Below are 18,883 nucleotides of genomic sequence, written 5' to 3' on the forward strand. Positions count from 1 at the left end.
TCTTCTAGATCTCATACTTTGCATTCTTATGTACTACAGCCATTTTCCTCCTCCGTTGAGGCTAGACCCCCGTTTGGGAAGAGCAGTGTTGTGATTAAGATTCAGAAGATTTTAAACTGCATCTTTACATGCCAAGTGAGGTAGATTTTGAAGGACAAATTTGGATAATTTGATAATTTCCAGCTCATTTGGCCAAAAGGTAAAACAACTCCCAGGCTCCTCCAACCTCATTCTCCCAAATTATCCCATTTCTATTTACCCACTTGGACATGTCAAATTCTCAGTCTATGCTGAAAACAAAGAAAACTTATAATCTGCCAGCTGCTCCATTCATTTTCACTATTTAAAAGAATTGCTTAATTAACTATATGATCATTTGGCCAGGTTAAGATCAGTGATATGCTCGTGGAGAACAAGAATTAAATTGCACGTTGCAATACTGTCAGATTTCTTGATAATAATAAATAATTACATTTGTAATGCACTTTAAAATTTCCAAAGTGCTTCCATTCATAATGTTAGTCCAACTGACCCTTCAAAACAGGATTTCATGTGACATAGAATGGGTATGTGTCTAAATATAGGTATTTTAAGTAAACTATATCATTGAACATCAAATACTAATTAAATCCTTGGAATGCTGAATGCTAATTAAAATTAATTAAATTTTATAATGAAACGTTAGAAGAAAATAATTTTTTATTTTATTTCCAAAGTTAAAGTGGAGTTTTGATTTCTTTTTTTTCTTTTTATTGGAGTTCTGATTTCTGAATTTCTCAGGAATAACATGACGGTTTGGGCTATAATTCTTCCATTTTTCATACAATGTTTTAAATCTAACATGGAATGTCTCCCCTTGTCCAATCCTATATCGAAGCGTGATCGGTGGATGCTGGCTCCCTTAACACTGGGGCTGGATGTGAACTCTAGGCTCCCCTGCTGCTGAACATAACAAACAACTGACCATGAGATTCCAGATGTTTCTACTTCTTTTTGTTTAAGACTATTGGACCTCCCAGGAGCAAATGTCAGCATGGTTGAGTGGGAGACCCTGTCCCCTTCAGGTTGGGAACAAATGTTAACCTTGTGGCATTGCCAAAAATTTAAACTTGGGTCCCTCAGAGGAGGAAGGTCTCACAGACCCAGAGCATCAACTTGCACCACTAGCAACACCAGTCAGCAATTTAAGTCCATTTAGAAAACATAGCCTAGGTTGAAAGACAGCTGTCCTGATTTGATGCTGTAATCGGGTCACATGAATTTTTACACTGACCTCTGACTGATGAACACACAGGGAGTATTCTAGTTGTGGTTTTAAAAATCGGTTGGCGAGGAGAAGGAGGTTATGGAGAGACTGAAGTAGAAAATTGATGCCACCTAATTGGGTTAAAGAGGACTCATAATAGAGCCTCTGCTGGGAGAGGAGGGGGAAGGCTGGTAGAAAGAGTCATCAGGTGTTGGGTTTGATGAAGCTCATTGTTTATCTCATTCACTCTGCTTATCATCCCAAATGTGCATTTGTGCATCAGTCAGCAAGAGCTGGTTTTAAAATGAGAAAACCTACTTAAAAACCCATTGACAGAATCAGAACTTTTGAAAAACAATCCTTTTACAGACTCATCACATTTTAGTGGTATCGAGGTCAATGCCATGGAGTGAATTAATCTCCTCAAGTACACACTGGCTTACATCTGAGCTTAATGTGGTTGTTTTAGACTGATGGCTTATTAATCCACGACTGTTTTCATAATTTTATTTTTTTGGTCTTGAAATGAACAGTCCTTTCTAACAGGCCCTCTAAACTTCTACTTAAGATTCCACAAAAACCACACTGAAGCAATTAGTGAGAGGAATTGAGAATTATAAATGCTCCTCACAGTGGTTGTTTGGCATTGGGGCTTTGAAGGGATGGAAGGTGTGCTGCTTGGGTTATTTTTGGGTTGCAACTGGAAAGACACACAGACCCATTCACGATGCTAATTTTAAAAGCCAGTCAGTAAGATGAATTAAACTGAGCAGTAAAATGAAGCTCAAGTGGGTTTCTCACAGAGAAGCATACACCAAACAATGGGAAAGGGCAAAAAGAAAGAACTAAAACACTCCTTCATTGTTAGACTATTTCCAGGCCAAAGGCAAATTTTCCCTAGTGTGCAACTGTGGTGCTTTTGATTTTCTGAAGAAGTGATATCCTGCACCTCCACCCCCACCTCCCCCTAGCCTGCCTGCTCACTATTAAAGATGAGTTTTCACTGGCCTGAAAACTGCTTGTACGTTGGCCATTGGACTTGCCAGCATTCTGCTCTCCTGTGGAAAATGTTGATCTTCAGTCACATAATGTCTTTCCATTAGCTATGGCGGCTCTCCAAAGTAGGGCTGTGGTTTAAACACAAATGGGCAGTGTGGGCCAGAATCAATGCAATTGTGAGTCTACTATCTTTAAAAGGTGGATCTGGAGGCAATTTAGTGAGTGTAAATTACAATTGACTTTGGAAGAAATAACTCATACACTTGAACCTCCTCAGATGTGTAGCCAATAGGGGGTAGCTAGGCTAACATGAAATTTTACACATCCATCAGCTAAAGAAGAGATCCAAATGTAAAAATCTAGCTATCATATGGATTCGTAACACCCCCTGGAGGACTCGCGGCCCACAAATCAATGAATGGTTTATGCTGAGCCAAAAATTTCCTTTCACAGTGCTTCTCATTTTCCTTAACCATTTCAGAGCACCATATGGGAGAGGCCCAGCAGCCCAGGAATTGCTCTTGCAGAAGGCAGAGCTTGGCAGTGAGAGGGGTACCCTTCGAGGTAGCCAGGGACAGGTTGTTGGCCAGCTCCTTGGCTCTGACAAGAAATGGTATTGAGTTACCTTTAAAACTCAAGCCCGAGGGGCATTTTCTGCCACACAGGTGTTTTGGTCTTTGGTATTCTAGAAGCCATCCGTCGTGACTCTTCACGGTAACGCTACTCACCAGTGATGGATTAAAACAATCCAATTCGGCTTACCGTCTTGCTCTCTTCTTTTGTGTTTGCTGAGACCTGTTCATCTTTACTTGACGTCCACAGCCAGAAATGTGGACGCATTCACAGGGTTTGCGCTCTCTCTGTGCCTTCCCGATTTAAGGTTACGGAATAGAAATGTATTTAATGGTAGTTCTGCCTATGGGTAAAAAGGATATTTTTTGGTAGTTAAATTTTTAAAGCATTAGTAACTAAATTACAAACAGTGAGAACTGTTTATTAACGATTAAGTGAATAAAATGCAGGTCATTCCTTTTTGGATAATGCTGTTGTCTAAGGTGATATAATAGATAAATACTTCTGCATTCTTTGAAAAAGAGAACTGATGTTTATGTTTCTTGAGTACCAACATTTTTCCATTTAGCACATTTAATGACAACACCTTACTTCTCTGCCTGCATTAAAAAATTGTCAACTAGGACTTCCCTGGTGGCGCACTGGTTAAGAATCTGCCTGCCAATTCAGGGGACGCGTGTTTGAGCCCTGGTCTGGGAAGATCCCACATGCCGCGGAGTAGCTAAGCCCGTGTGCCACAACCACTGAGCCTGCACTCTAGAGCCCGCGAGCCACAACTACTGAGCCCGTGTGCCACAACTACTGAAGCCCACGTGCCTAGAGCCCATGCTCCGCAACAAGAGAAGCCACCGCAATGAGAAGCCCGCTCACCGCAGCGAAGAGTAGCCCCCGCTCGCCACAACTAGAGGAAGCCCGCGCTCAGCAGCAAAGACCCAATGCAGCCAAAAATAAATAAATGAATAAATAAATTAAAAAAAAACATTTGTCAACTGAAATGTTCAAAACAAAGGCTGATGTAGATTCTATATATGTGGATGATTCTAAACAAGTAGGTATGGAAGAAAATGTTTTTCATTTACTGTAATATGTGACTTGGAATTCCAAGTTTTCACTGCATTTTATGTGTTTTTATTAAATATATATTATTGTCGTTGTTACCTAGCATTTCAGTTAGGAATTGCATCCAGCCACTTGTAACAGAGATCTAAACAAAACAGTGGCTTAAGCAAATTCGACTTTCTTTTTCTGTCATGTAAAAGAATTCCTGAGGTTGGAAGTTCAGGGCTAGCATGATGGCCCCACAGTGTCACCAATGATCCAAAATCCTTCTAGCTTTCTGTTCTGCCATCCTTAGCGTAGGGAGTGTGACCCTTTCCCCATTTGCTCAGAATGGCTGTCAGTGCTCCAGCCTCACAGTTGAGTTTCAGGCGTGAATATAGAGATCAAGAGAGGGAGCTTTCCCACTGAGTCAACCCCCTTAAAGTGCTTTCCCAGAAGCCTCACCCAGAGACATCCACTTAGATCTCATTGACAAGAACTATGTGATAGGACCTGCTGCAGAGGAGACTGGGAAAAACAGATTTTGATCTGGACACATTGAAGCCCCAAATAATATCAAGGCAGAAGGGAAATATATATTGAATAAGCAAGTAGTACTATTTGCCACAGATGTGGTTTGCAAGGCAGAAATGATAGGTATAGTGCCACACCCAGAGGGCAATGTATTATGTAAATAGAGATGTCTTTAAGGTAATTTAAACTTCTCATGAGGACACACTAGGAAACACAATGACTACCCAATGCACGCCTTCCCAGAGACTGCTGCTTTTTCTGTTCCCTTTGCCTAGAAAACTTTTCCGAGGGATTTGCAGAGCTTTATGCTTTATTCAGGTCTCTGCTTAAATTTTATCTCCTCAATGAAGTCTTCCCTGATGCCTGGAAATTAATCCAGGTTTTTCAGGGTCTGAAGCTTACACAATTTGGCAGGCTCCTTTAAGAAACAGAAAAAAAACCCCACAATAATATCAAATTGGATACTTACATATGAAAGTGAGTATTGATTTAGAATGAGAAACCACAAGTTATACAATTAAAAAACTTCTAACTACTACAATCACAAAATCTAGAAGAATAATATAAGTTTCATTAACTGGTTAGACACAACTCTTTAATGCTCCCTCACCCTCCACCGTTTTTTGATTGTATATCCTTTGATCCTCTCTACATGTGATAACAATTTTATAATATTTTCTATAAACAGAATAGAAAAATATCCTCTAGTATGGCTTATAAAACATTTTTTTTGTTGTTATCATTGAGAGTTTAGGAAAGCTCCTTTCAGCTTCTAGAAACCTGTGATTGGTAATATCATGTAAAATTTTAGGATTATCATCAAGTTTGGGAAAACCTCTATCAAGTTTTTTGGTATACGAACTTTAAGATTTTAGGGAATATTACATTTTCTTATGCATTGACTAATCTTAAATATCCTTTGATTGCAACATTCATTAACTTGCTTGTCACTGATGTCCTCTCTGTAGTGGCATACTAGGTATAGTTTATATTATCTTTGTTGATATCAGTTTGTTGTGTCCAATTATCAAGTAGTTAATAATGGCAAGACCATTTTAGATTGAGAGAAAATCACGGGAAGAGGTGGGGTCCAGTAAAGGCAGGAAGTCCAGTTTGGGGGAGTGCAGTGTACAGGTAGAGCCGTACAGGTGATAAGACTGGAAAGGTGTGTTGGAACCAGTGGGACAATCGTCAAATACTCGTATGTGACTGGGGAAGTTTTTTTTTTTTTTTTTTACTGCTGTGGCCCCTCCCATTGCGGAGCACAGGCTCCAGATGCGCAGACTCAGCGGCCATGGCTCACGGGCCCAGCCGCTCCGCGGCATGTGGGATCTTCCCGGACCGGGGCATGAACCCGTGTCCCCTGCATCGGCAGGCGGACTCTCAACCACTGCACCACCAGGGAAGCCCTACTGGGGAATATTTTAAGTTATGATTCCTTTAAGTGAAGAAATGGAAGGCTTCTTAATAGAAAATTAAGCATATGAAAAGTGATAAAGCATTATGCTGAAGTTGGTATTAGGGTTGGACAAATCCTCAATTCAAATCCTAGCTCTGGTGCTTACTGGTCTGTGAGAACTCTTCCTACCTAGTAGCACTGCAAGCAGAAGGGACAGTGAACTGCATAACTAGATCTCGCTAAACCCAAACCCAATGCACCTCCAGCTCAACTTCCCCTTAGCTGTGTCCTAAGCATGTCCAAGGCCTCCCCAGCACCACTACACAAGGAAAAGTATGATGGAGGGGAAGTTGGAATGGGAAAAAGTAGCAGCATAACCGGTTTCAGATAAAACCTCATACATTTGCAAATTTTACAAAAGTATATTGGGAAGGGGGCATAGAGTGGGCAGCCCTGACACTTCAGCAACATTGGCTTCACAGTAAACCCAGCTCGATGATGACTGCTTTCAAAGCTACTGACCTCTCCCCTACTACCCATGGCTCTCCCAATTTTCCATGCCCTTCTTAAGTTTCTCCACAGCACTTGTTACATATTATATAATTGTAATATTGTCTATTTACTTGTTTACTGTTTGTTGTTTAATTCACCTCACTAGGATATAAATTTCCAACGTGAGGACTCTTTTGCTGTGAGTGTCTCCCCAGCATGAGAAAAGTATATGGCACGTAAAAATTTGTTGAATGAATAAATGATTCACCGGTTTCACTGTTTTGCGTTGTATTTTTTGCGTCTAAATCATATTTGGTTTATTCCGTGGAAGTAAACAAACTGGTCAAATGATTGTTTCTATACTGTATTTTTGACTTTCAGAAAGCAAAATGGGAAAACTTGGGGAGGTGGAGAGTGATGGAGGTGAGGGTGAAGAGCATCGAAGGACAAGGAGAAAATTCAGTCATAATTAAAGAGCGAGCAAATGAAGTCCCATAAGAGTTAGGCCATCTCCAAGATCCCACAGGTTAGCCAGGCTACATTTCTGACTTTGCAAGTCACTTTAAAAACTGTTTTTGATAAATGTGTCCTTTGAATCCTAAGGTGAATTTATTTATGTTGCAATTGAATATTTCAGACCTCCTGCTTCTCCTTGGTTCTTCCATCCAACATCTATCTGCTAACCGTTGCTCCACAGCCCCGGGGAGACACGGTGTTATATATGAGTCCCATAAGGTCTCAGCAAAGACTGAAATCTGATGCTAGTATTGATGTTGTCTTGAGACTGAGAAGCCTGACGCCATGTGTAGATACTAATCATACACTTTGCTCCCCTACCCAATAGAATTACTAAATAAAAAGTCGATAGGGACTGAAATTTTGCTTTTCCATCTTTTCTATACATTAATACAGTGTTGAGGGAGGTAGAGTGGTCTGCACAAACCAGAACTAGAATTTTGCTGTTCTACTTTTTAGCCCATATTCTTTTAACTAGAATGCAGGGATAGCTTAAAACATAGCTTTCGGGTAGGAATGTAAAATGGTGCAGCCACTATGGAAAAGAGTGTGGAAAGTTTTCAAAACACAAGTAAAAATAGGACTACCATATGGTGCAGCAATCCTACTTCCGGGTATGTATCCAAAGGAGATGAAAACAGGACATGGAAAAGGTATCTGCATTCCCATGTTCATCGTGATAGTATTCATGACTGCCAAAAGGTGGAAGCCAATCCATGAATGAATGGACAGAGAAAATGTGCTATATACATACAATGGATACATACATACAATTCAGCCTTTACAAAGAAGGCAATCCTTCTCATTCCTTTTCCTACCTCCCTAGAGCTAAGCTTCATGCTGAAGTTGATATTTATCTTTCCTGTGTTTATACTTACCACATTTGTTTGCATATATAAATAACATATAGTCATCATTGGGCATATTTGAAAAATAATTAAATATTATATATATTAAATAAATAATAAATATATATAATTATAAAAATATATATACACACACACAAAGAAAGAGAGAGAGAGGCAATAGAGAGAATCCTTTTGAAACTTGCTTTTTGCATTCAATATTATATTTTTGAGCTATTATCATCTTATCATATACCGATCTAGCTCTATTATTTTAACTGCTCTATAGTATTCCCTTGTGTGACTACACCATTATTTCCTTAACTGTCTTGCTATTGAAGGACGGGTGGGATGTTTGCACTGAAAACAATGCAGTTGCTGTGTGCACGTTCTTAGGAACCCGCACAGATCCCGCCCATTCTGTTACTTCCCTTATGCAAAGAGAACTACTGATGGACTGCCCTGAAACCCCAACATTCTTGGGGTGAACGTGTATATTAGGTCCCTATTGTCAAAGTTGGTGCAAGCAGAAAAAAAACCCATTCTTAGAAACTTTCTGCTGCCACCCACCCCACTTGCTCTCTCTCTGCCATCAAGGTCCTAAAATGCTTTGAATCTTTTCTTTTTGTTTTAACATCTTTAATGGATTATAATTGCTCTACAGCTTTACAGTGGTGTGTTAGTTTCTGCTGTGTAAAAATGTGAATCAGCTATGCATATACATATACCCCATATCTCCTCCTTCTTGCATCTCCCTCCCACCCTCTCTATGATTCTTCCATTTTGCAGAAAGATTGTCCAGAAGGAAATGATGTCCTTGAGTTTGAGTCCAGACTGAAATTTAGCCTGAAGATCTTTGAAATCTTGATGACAAGGGTAAAAAGAGAAGAAAATATTATTTAAAAGCTTCAGTTTTCTCTCTTCCCAGGAGTGAAATGGAGACTTGAATAGAGGTGGGAGTGGCCTCACTCTTTATCTGGGACAAGATTTTGAATGAGACCTTTAGTTTTGCAAACTTAAAGTAGAGGCTACAACCAGACCTGGTGCTTGCATCAGTGGCACCAAGGAGCTCCGGATAAAAATATAACCTATTGTCTAAGATGGTAAGCAAAGTCGCATCTCTGCGAATATTGCTTCTGGGGCAGACTTTATTTTCTAAGGAAGACTGAGACTATTTTGTCCCTGAATACTGTGGTTACTACTTGTGGAAATGGATAATTAAACAAACAAACAAACAAACAAAAACGGGTACTGCTCGAGCTTAGGTATAGACACAACTCTGGCCAGTGCAGGGCTACTTTGGGGCATGGTTGCCAAAAAATTATTTGTTGAATAAATGAAAGCAGGCTAGGAGTTGGGATGCAGCACATTCTTTCCAACTCCTCATGGACTCTGGGGTCCTGTGGAGAGATCCATTAACTGGAGCAATAGTAAGGAGTCCTTGTGGCTTGTGAGCAGGAGAACAGGGGGACCCAGAAAAATAGAAAAAGAGGGCAGAGGGGAACCTTTGGGTAGCTCATGTGATCACCTCTTTGGGGACTTCCAGAAAAAACTGGGAGACATTTTATGGGGGCACAGAAATCAAGAGACATAGGAATTTGAACAATTGAGCATGAATACAACCTTATTGATATTCACAGGCTGCTGAAGAACTCATGCTGGTGAAGTATGGAGGCTGTACAGTTGTTTTCCTTTTCTTTTGGAGGAGCAGTGCTAAGAAGAAATGGCTGTGTTTCTTTTTGTCTATGTGCACAGAAATCCTTTGGAAAGCGGCAAATTTTGCAGGGAGTATATTAGGCTTGAAAAGGAGGAAATTACAGAAAAGAAAAGTGAAAAGATTTTTAGCTAGCAATCCCTGACAATTTGACTTACAAATGTACGTCCCATATATTTTGGATTTAATTCCCTACCTTTTTGTCTAACCTGAATGTTAAGAGTTAGGGGGAAAAAATTGTCAAATTCAAACAACCTTTCCACCATCTGAGACTGAGGCTTCACACTGATTTTTATGACATTTTAATCTACGTATATACTTTAAAAGAATTCCTGGGATAATTTTCTTCTATGATACCTAATTATTAATTGGACTGAGATGGTACATTTTACTTTTGACTAAGTTTCTCAAATACATTTGGCATGTATAGGTAATGAATGTTCAGTATTTCTACACTTGAGGGCTAGAAGACACCTCATTACTTGTCTGGATCACTTAGGACTTTAAAGTCCTGATTTTTAAAGGTATTGGTTTGTTGTTGCTTTTAATTTCATTTTGAATTATAAAGCTCTCTGAGACCTTGCTGAAGAGGGCTGTATGAATCTATTATATTTTTCTTATTACTGGTCATACATTATCCATGCAGTATTAATGGAAAAACCAGGAGAGACAAGGTAAGGTTTTAAAGCAAAAGACTCATTTATAAGAACCAAACCTTAGAGCTTTTCCCTTTTCCTTTTTTTTTTTTTTCAGTTTCATCATTTTTCTGCCTCTGCCTTGTTCGGTTAGCTTGTTAACGGTATAGTTTCTATAGCAACATCTATTGGTTGTTGTGATAATGAAAGCCACAGCAAGATCGCCTGCAGAGAAATCCTTGATGCCGACAAGATCAACTCATATTTTCTTTGTCCGATGTTTTCTATTTCTTCTTGGAATGACCCTTTCAGCAGAATATAAAAGATCTCTACTAACTACTTGTGAAATAAACAGCTGAAGTCAGGCAGCTCTGATAACACATCAGTTATTAGCTTTATTCCAGCGATGGTGAGATACTGCCTGAAGGAACAAGCCAATTTCTCTAGCTATAAATTTTACTAGCCAGCACTGTTAACATGATGTAAAATGAAGGTCAGTCGACTTCTTCCAATTTGAGTTAAAAGGTTTTATTTAGAGAAAATTTCCCATGTACCCAGGTTTTAGCACTTCATCAAAATAGCAAAAGTAATGTCTGATGTTATTTGGATGTATGATTTACAGCAATCAATTAAAAATTAATTCTGATAAGATAGGTTCGGATAACCATTTAGACAACCACTAGACTAAATCCTCTGATTTGTCTCTATTTTGGGAGCTCTAAGGTGCAAATTTTTCTATCAAATATTCCTTGCCTGAATCATTCAGATACTGCACTGCTTCTCCATTTTGCTTTATGTGACATAATCGTAATTGCTAACTTGAAATGGGAGGAATTAAGAAGTTACGGGTTTTCTTTACTGCAAATTTACCCATGGTACATCATTAACCAAAAATAAGTAGGGACTTCCCTGGTGGCGCAGTGGTTATGAATCCACCTGCCAATGCAGGGGACACGGGTTCGATCCCTGGTCCGGGAAGATCCCACATGCCGCAGAGCAACTAAGTCCATGCACCACAACTACTGAGCCTGCGCTCTAGAGCCCACGAGCCACAACTACTGAGCCCGTGTGCCACAACTATGGAAGTCTGTGCGCCTAGAGCCTGTGCTCTGCAACAGGAGTAGCCACCACAATGAGAAGCCCACACACTGCACCACAATGAAGAGTAGCCCCTGCTCGCCACAACTAGAGAAAGCCTGCACACAACAATGAAGACCCAACACAGCCAAAGATAAATAAATTAAAAAAATAAATTTAAAAAATAAAATATTATTGTTTTACATACTGCTTAATGCTTAATTCCAAGTCCTTGATCTGTTGAGGGTCTCTGGCTTTATTTCCTATCTGTTCCAGTTTCCTTGTAGGGTCTTTCTGATTTCCATGTGAACTCATCTATTTACTTTTGTTTTAATGTATCTTCCTTTTCTTCTCACGAACAACAACGAAACATTAGCATTAAGTTGGACTCTTAACAATCTACTTTAATTCTTTCTGGTCACTAGCCATCTATTCCATAAATTTAAATAATTTTCTAAGGATTTTAAACAGTTTATCCATCTTCCAATAGTTTAAACAGTAAATATTATTAAAAGTCTTAATGCCTAGGAATCAAAAGCAATAGTGGGATACCGAGCCTTTTGATTTCCATTCGAGACATCTAGTATTTATGCAAAGGATTTAATTAAATTAAAACCCAGAAATTGACAAACCAAGAGAAATATCTTGTAATAACTATAATGGAAGAGAATGTAAAAACAGAATATGTATATATGTATAACTAAATCACTTTACTGTACACCTGAAACTGACACAACATTGCAAATCAACTATATTTCAACAAAAATTTTTTAAAAAGGGAGAACAAGGGCTGAAATTCTTGTGTCCCTTTCCAATTTCTTTCATATCTTTGTATTTAGAGGAGGTTCTCATGTCTACCAAGGAAACTGCCACAATTTTCCAAAACTGTCATCTCTTTAAAATATATAAACACACATACACACATACATATACAGCAAAATATGAATAATGTTGAGTGGGCTTTTTACGATGGACTTAAAGAAGAGGTTTTTTTCCTCTTAATGCATTTCTGTATTTTTTTCCAAAATTTATTGATCGAGAGTACCTTATTTTTATAATTAGAAAAAGATAAGGAAAAACTTCTTGGTAAAGTTAATTATGGTTAAATGCTTTCCTACTAGGTTTCATAAATTCTGGTCAGCCTCTGGGTGTTATTTCATCCTGAAAAATCTGTAAATCTCATCTCTAGCAGAAGAAGTGGTTAATGCCAGAGATAATAAGAAAAAAGTGTTAAGGGCTTTGCCACCTGAATCTCAATGAAAACTATCTTGAACCCTACAGATCCCTTACTTAAGGTACAAAGATACCCAGATTAAAAATCCCATACCTCGTCTAGCATGTGTCTGAAAAGTACTTCACCGCACACTCTTTGTAAGAGTGGTCTCAGATGTAACCTTAGGCTCTGTCTGCTATTCTGATTCATCAGGGTCTCTCTAGAGCGCTTGTTTATTATTCACTTCCTTAATCACAGCCTTCAAATGCAGGTGTTTCTTAGGGTTTGGAATCCCAACTGGCTGAATCATCAGCTGATGATGGCTCCAACTCCATAATCTCGAATGAATGTTTCCATGACCACAACCTGCATGTTCCCAACTTCCATAGCTAGTAAACCTTCTCTCCATCTGCAACAAGCCTCCAGTTATTTGACTCCTCCAACTTTACTCAACCAGTCACCCCTGTCTCCCTTGGAGCCCACTTTTGTCTACAAGCCACAGTCAGGGACTTCAACGCTTTTGCCTTCTCCTTCCTTGAATTTCTCATCCACTGACCAGCTGGCACGGCGTAGCACTAACCTAGGTCATTACCAGCATGCTTTATGCATAGCTCCTTCCCCTTTCTTTATAGTATACATGTGCCTTCACATCTTTAAAAAAAAAATCAAAGCCAATAAACAAACAAACAAACAAAAAGTTCCTGTGCACCGTTATACGTTTAATCAGGATCCAACTGACTTCTTCAATTTTGTTTCAAGCTCTCTAGTGAGTGATCCAAACCCTCTGCCTTCCACTTTGGTACCATTTCATCCACTCCCTAATTCCATGTAGAAGCAAGTTTCTCCCTCCATTATTCTTTTAAAACTAGTTTCTCAAAAATCACCAGTGAGCTCCTGGACAAACATAGAGGCTCTCTTTCAGTCCCCATTCTCCTGGGGTTTTCTGTAGTGTCTGCCAGTGTTGACACTCCTCTTTCTAAATGACCATTTCCCTTGGTTTTCATGAATACTGTTGTTTCCTGGTTTTACTTGTCTTTTTTTTTTTTTTTTAACTTAAACCTCAAACTACTCACTGGCTTTCCTCTTATTTTCTTTTTCCTTACCTGGGGGCATCACCCAACCCCCAGAGCCAGGCTTATGCCTTTGTCTCCTTATACTTTCTCCCTTGAAGAAATACCAATTTTTGAAAATACTATTCCCACGGTGATCACCTTTTTACATTCTAACCCTTACTCTTTGCCCCAGTGTCATATGCCAACTCACTCCAGGCAGAAACTAGGAAATAACCTACGATTTCTCAAGGTCCCTCATTTGGATATTTTACTCTCTGAAGCCATGTCACATATTGGTTCCCGGTAGGATTTACTTGAGGTAGGGTGAAGCCTGGTGGTGGTGGTGAGCAGGGAGCTTTACCGAATTTTGTTGGCCAGATCCTATCCCCAGGGGCTGACCAAGTACAGAGTGGGTGGGAGTGGTTTGCCCTGGGGACAGGCAGGCAATAAGGGCATGGGTTTTCTGTGTAGAATTTAAAAACAATAAAACTGACTAGAAGTTGATCTGCCTTTTATTATCACCATGTGCCAGTAATTCTAAAAAGTCAGTGAGAAATTCCTCCTCCTCAAAAAATTTCCTTTGTTGATCTCCATTCTAAACAACTGCTGTGATTACCGTTGTTATGTAACTATATATACAATCTTTAAATTAGGACATTTTAATTACTTGTCCTTTAATAAACATTGTATTCTACATGAAAGTTGATTTGAAAAACCTCCCTTTTATACAGTCAACCCAGCGCATGGGAACTCAGCTGCTATACATGTTCCTTTCAAGAATAAGTTCAAAATTGTTCCGATTCTTCTGAGCTCATCTCAGGAGCAGTTCTTGTCACCAATCCCTGTGCTGCTACACATTCCACATATTCTTGCATTTAAATGGAAGAGTCAAAATTAGCCAGTGATTGTAAGACAGAACTTGAGTTACTTCAGTTCTGTCATGCTAAATGATCACTTGGAGTTTTTATTTGAGTTTAAAACTTAAAAGAGTACAATGTTGTGTGAAAATTTTAGCTCATACATGCAATATTTTACCAAATTTTAAAATATATTTAAAATTTAAATATATTCTTTTAAAAGTGTTTGCTTTAAAATCAAAGAACAACTCAAAAAATGATTACATAATAATAAATGATTACATAAATACATTATATAAATAATGATTACTGATTATTACATAATTATTACTCAAAATAATTTTGTTTTATAGATGAGGTGGTTAGCAGATCACAACAAATGTATACTCCATAACCTCTTGGATTTTTATTTATTATTTATTCAGCACTTTTATAGGCATCAGTGCTTGGTGTTTCCTGGTACTATACATAATACAATATTCATATCACATATTTTAAAACTTCCACACTCATAAAGATTAAATGACAACAGTACAAGAAGCTGACTTCCAAGCAGTATCTTTATTTTCCTTTGTCCATGAATGAAATTTTCTGTGCTCATCTTCTCAGTTTATTTTCTAACATCTGGAAGGTCATTTGGTTCCAAGACATTTTAATGAAACAATGGAGATATGCGTGTGTGTGTGTGTGTGTGTGTGCATGTGTGTGTCTTAGTCCGTTCAGGCTACTATAACAAAATACCACAGACTTGGTGGCTTATAAGCAACAGAAACTTATTTCTCAGTTCTGGAGGCTGAGAAGTCCAAGATCAAGATGCCGGAAAATTCAGTGTCTGGTGAGGGCCCACTTCCTACTTCCTAGACGGCTGTCTTTTCACTGAGTCCTCACATGACAGAGAGCAGAGAGGAAGCAAGCTCTCTTGTGACTCTTATATGGGCACTAATCCCATTCATGAGGGCTCCACCCTCATAACCTCATCTAATCCTAATTACCTTCTTAAAGCTCTACCTCCTAACACCATCAGAGTAGGTATGCTTCAACATAGGTATTTGTGGAGGGACATAAACATTCAGTCCATAACTGTGTGTACATATATCTCTATGTTAATAATACCTGCTTATCTCTGTATATATGCATGCACAGTCATACACTTTCTTTCTTGACATCTCTGTGACATTTGAAATATTGACCACTCCTTTTTTCTCTCTTTCATTAACTTCTCTGATATCCTTTTCTTGACTTTTACTGACCTTCCTTAACTTGCCCTTTGAATGCAGGATTCCCTAAAGCTGAGTTCTGGGTCTTTTCGTTTTTCATCCTCTTCCAGGGCTTTTAACTACCACTCATGAGCCCAGGACTCCAAAACAGATTTCTACCTTAGGACACTTGCCTTTGCTTCAGGTCCATATTTCCAAGTGGATATGCCACAGGACTTCAATCTTAGCATATGCAAAGCATATTATCTTCTTCCCTCAAACCAGCTCCTACTCACTTTGGTTAATGGCACCAGAAATCTTGGAATCATTGAAAGGTTAAACCTAAAAATCATCTTAGACATCCCTCATCACCCCCATTTCCAAATCCTGTCCTTTCTACCTCCTACATGACTCTCTAATCTATTCCCTCCTCTCTATTCTCATTCCCAGCATCTTAATTTGGGTCTTCCTAAAGATTTAGTAAACTAAATTCCTCAAATTAGCCTCCTTTCCTCTCTTTTTATCCCCCACTTCCTCACCCTTATCCTGTTTTTAGAAGGTTTGTTCTAAAACATTCATCAAACTGTGTCACATCCTTGTCTAAAATCCTTTATTGGGATTCCCAATACCTTCATAACAAAGTTCAGACTCTTCAGAATGTGAAATATAGTCTGTAATAATCTGATGCTTCTTTATCTTCCCCAGAATATCTCTAGTATCTCCTCAAATGTTCCTTTTTCTTCAGCACTGCTGGACTAGTTTGAGTTGGCAAAATTTCCCAAGCCCTCTCATTCATATCTCTCATCTCTACCTGAAGTTTTCTTCCTCCTTCCCTACTCCTCACCAGACCAATACTTCTAAGTGAAGCCAATCGTTTCCATTTTATTTTGGTGTGGAATCTGCCAGAATGATGTTTTTAAATGCGAAATGATGTTTCTTTCCTAAAGTGATTGGTCTGTCAGGCAAATTTCTTTCCTAGATCTGATTTTGTTCAATCTTGTTTCATGTGAGACAGTGTTATAAAGAATAAAGGCATAAAGACCAGACTAACGTCAGACACATAAGTAAATTGATAATTCACTTCTAGCTGTGGGATGTGTGGAATACTATGTTTACCTTTTTTTTCTGCCTTTCATTTTAGTGAGTTTTATTCTAATCATTGATTTTGAACTATAAATTTATTATCTGTGAGAATTGAGTTGAATTTCTTTGCTATTTCTAGCTCCAAATTAAAACCTAGAGCCTCTCTCCTATCACCCCACCCCCTGAAAGTATGACTCACATGATGTTTTTAAAATGTAACAACTCATTTTTATAATCCCCACACCATGTTTTGCTAGGGCAATTGAGGACTCTATAATAATTCAAACATGATTTTTTTGATAAGGTTATCAGTACCAATACCTCTTCAATACTCATATGAATTGTGTAAGCTTGACAATATCCGTAGAAGGGGCCAACTCAAAGCTTGTTCTCTGGTGTCCAGATCTTTCCTAAAGCGGCCCCACTCACTGCTCTCACCCTGTGTGACAAGGTGTGCTCTGCCTTCTAACACCCTCCTTCAGGAAACAAGCCTGAAGGGGAGGACAGAGGGAAAAGCAATTTAAGGATGTAATAAACTTTTAGATAATTTAGAAACCATCCAATATGGTCACAAGCAGATTTCTGTAAGCAGTTTTAAAACAAAACTTTTGCAGTTTTTCTAAGAAAAATATGCCCATCTCTTTCTATTTCTAAAAAAAAAGAAGCAGTAGCATGAAGGGAGTTACTGAATCAAGAATAAAAAGGAAAAATAGATTTGAGACTTAGCTAATTAATGAAATGTTTAATCTCAGTATCGAAATGATCCCATGCTGTGCATTCCACAAAATCCAGACTTGTGTGCTATTTGGGCTCCATTACGTATTCAAATTCATTCAGATTTAACTGAGAAATCACTTACTCACGCATGAAAACATGGACCACCCTTTTAACATTTTCAAGTGAGGTTGTCAACTCCATTTTACCCTATGTGGAATGTATGTGCTCAGATGATTTGGTTTGTAAATCATCTATATTCCTGTAATTGATTGGAGCCAAGTAAAATGGAACCGTGAGCAGTCATCTGAGCTCAGTCGAATTTGGTGACAGCTTTATGAAATGGAAAATGTAAAGGTGGAGATAATAGCACAGATGTGAAGAAACTAAACATAAAACAATAATTTGTCTTTCTTTAAAAGTTCTAAAATTCATTTGAAGGAACTATTGGAGTTTTATTGTCACAGTCTAAATAAAAGGACTACGCGGCCTAAGAAAAAAATTCAAAAAAGGACAAGAGTTGTTTGTTTGAGTTGTTCTTTGTAGTTTTATCTATAAGAATAAAAAAAAAAATTGAAGGCATCCTAACTGGCAAGTTCAGAGGGGATTTGAATAGTATATTATGGTATATAAATGAGACAGAATGTTATTGAACTACCAAAAAAGGATGAAACATAATGATATTAAATAATGTTTAGTAATGGAAAAAACCAGAATGCAAATTGAAGCTGTGTTTTGATTTCAGTTGTGTTGAATTACGTGGGTTTGTAATTATGTGTATTTGGATGATGGGAATGTGGAATTTCCCCTTTTATTTCCTTTATTGCAGTAAAAAAAATCATTTGTGCATTAAATAAAAATTAGGCAATAAAGATAACAGCACCATTCCTAATATAAAAATATTACACAACTGTTTTCCATTTTTTCTGGTTCTGCTTCTGTTGAACTTGATTCTTATAAAGACGGTGAGCTTGACTTCAGTGATTTTGTTGTTCACCAGATAGTCCCAGGATAACTGCATTTTACTGCTGAAACACCATCTGGACTTTGTTCAAAATCCTCCTTAGCATGAATTGCGGTTGGCTAATGTCTCTCCCTGTATAAACACCATAAATTATCTACTCTCAATAGGGACCTCTATCACTTTATAATTTAGGTTATTTCAACCTTTCAAGACACAGCTACAAGAACTTCTCAATATCTCACACTATTTTTTGGTTACACTTAGCATGTTTTTTACAGAAGCTTTATATTGAGGTTTTTTTTTTTTTTTACATGCTCAGATTCAGGTATTATATATTTATATATTAGGTACTTCCCATCTTTAAAAGTTGGAAATTATTTTAAAAAACAATCAGACAAACCCAAAATATGTGGGACACATTTAGAATAAGAGTAGCAAGGAACCATTTCAGCGTTCTCTCTTACTTTAGCTGACAGAGGTGTGGAAGTCATTTTAATTTTCTCATCCAACCGTCTCACATTCCCTCCTGTGATGGTTTTGTTCCTTGTCATCCCGGGAGGTTCCTGCTCCTCGAGTAGCCAGCAGCTGTTGGAGGTGATAAGGATGTGATAATAATCACCTCGAGGTGATTCTTTGTGTTGACAAAAGGCAAACACTCCAGCCCCAAGAGATAGGGAAGAGAGATTGACCTCCTGTCCCTTAACTGGAGAAACTAGAAAGAAGACTTCACTTTGAA

Source organism: Orcinus orca, chromosome 12 (genome assembly GCF_937001465.1).
Source record: "Orcinus orca chromosome 12, mOrcOrc1.1, whole genome shotgun sequence".
In the NCBI taxonomy this organism is placed as follows: domain Eukaryota; kingdom Metazoa; phylum Chordata; class Mammalia; order Artiodactyla; family Delphinidae; genus Orcinus; species Orcinus orca.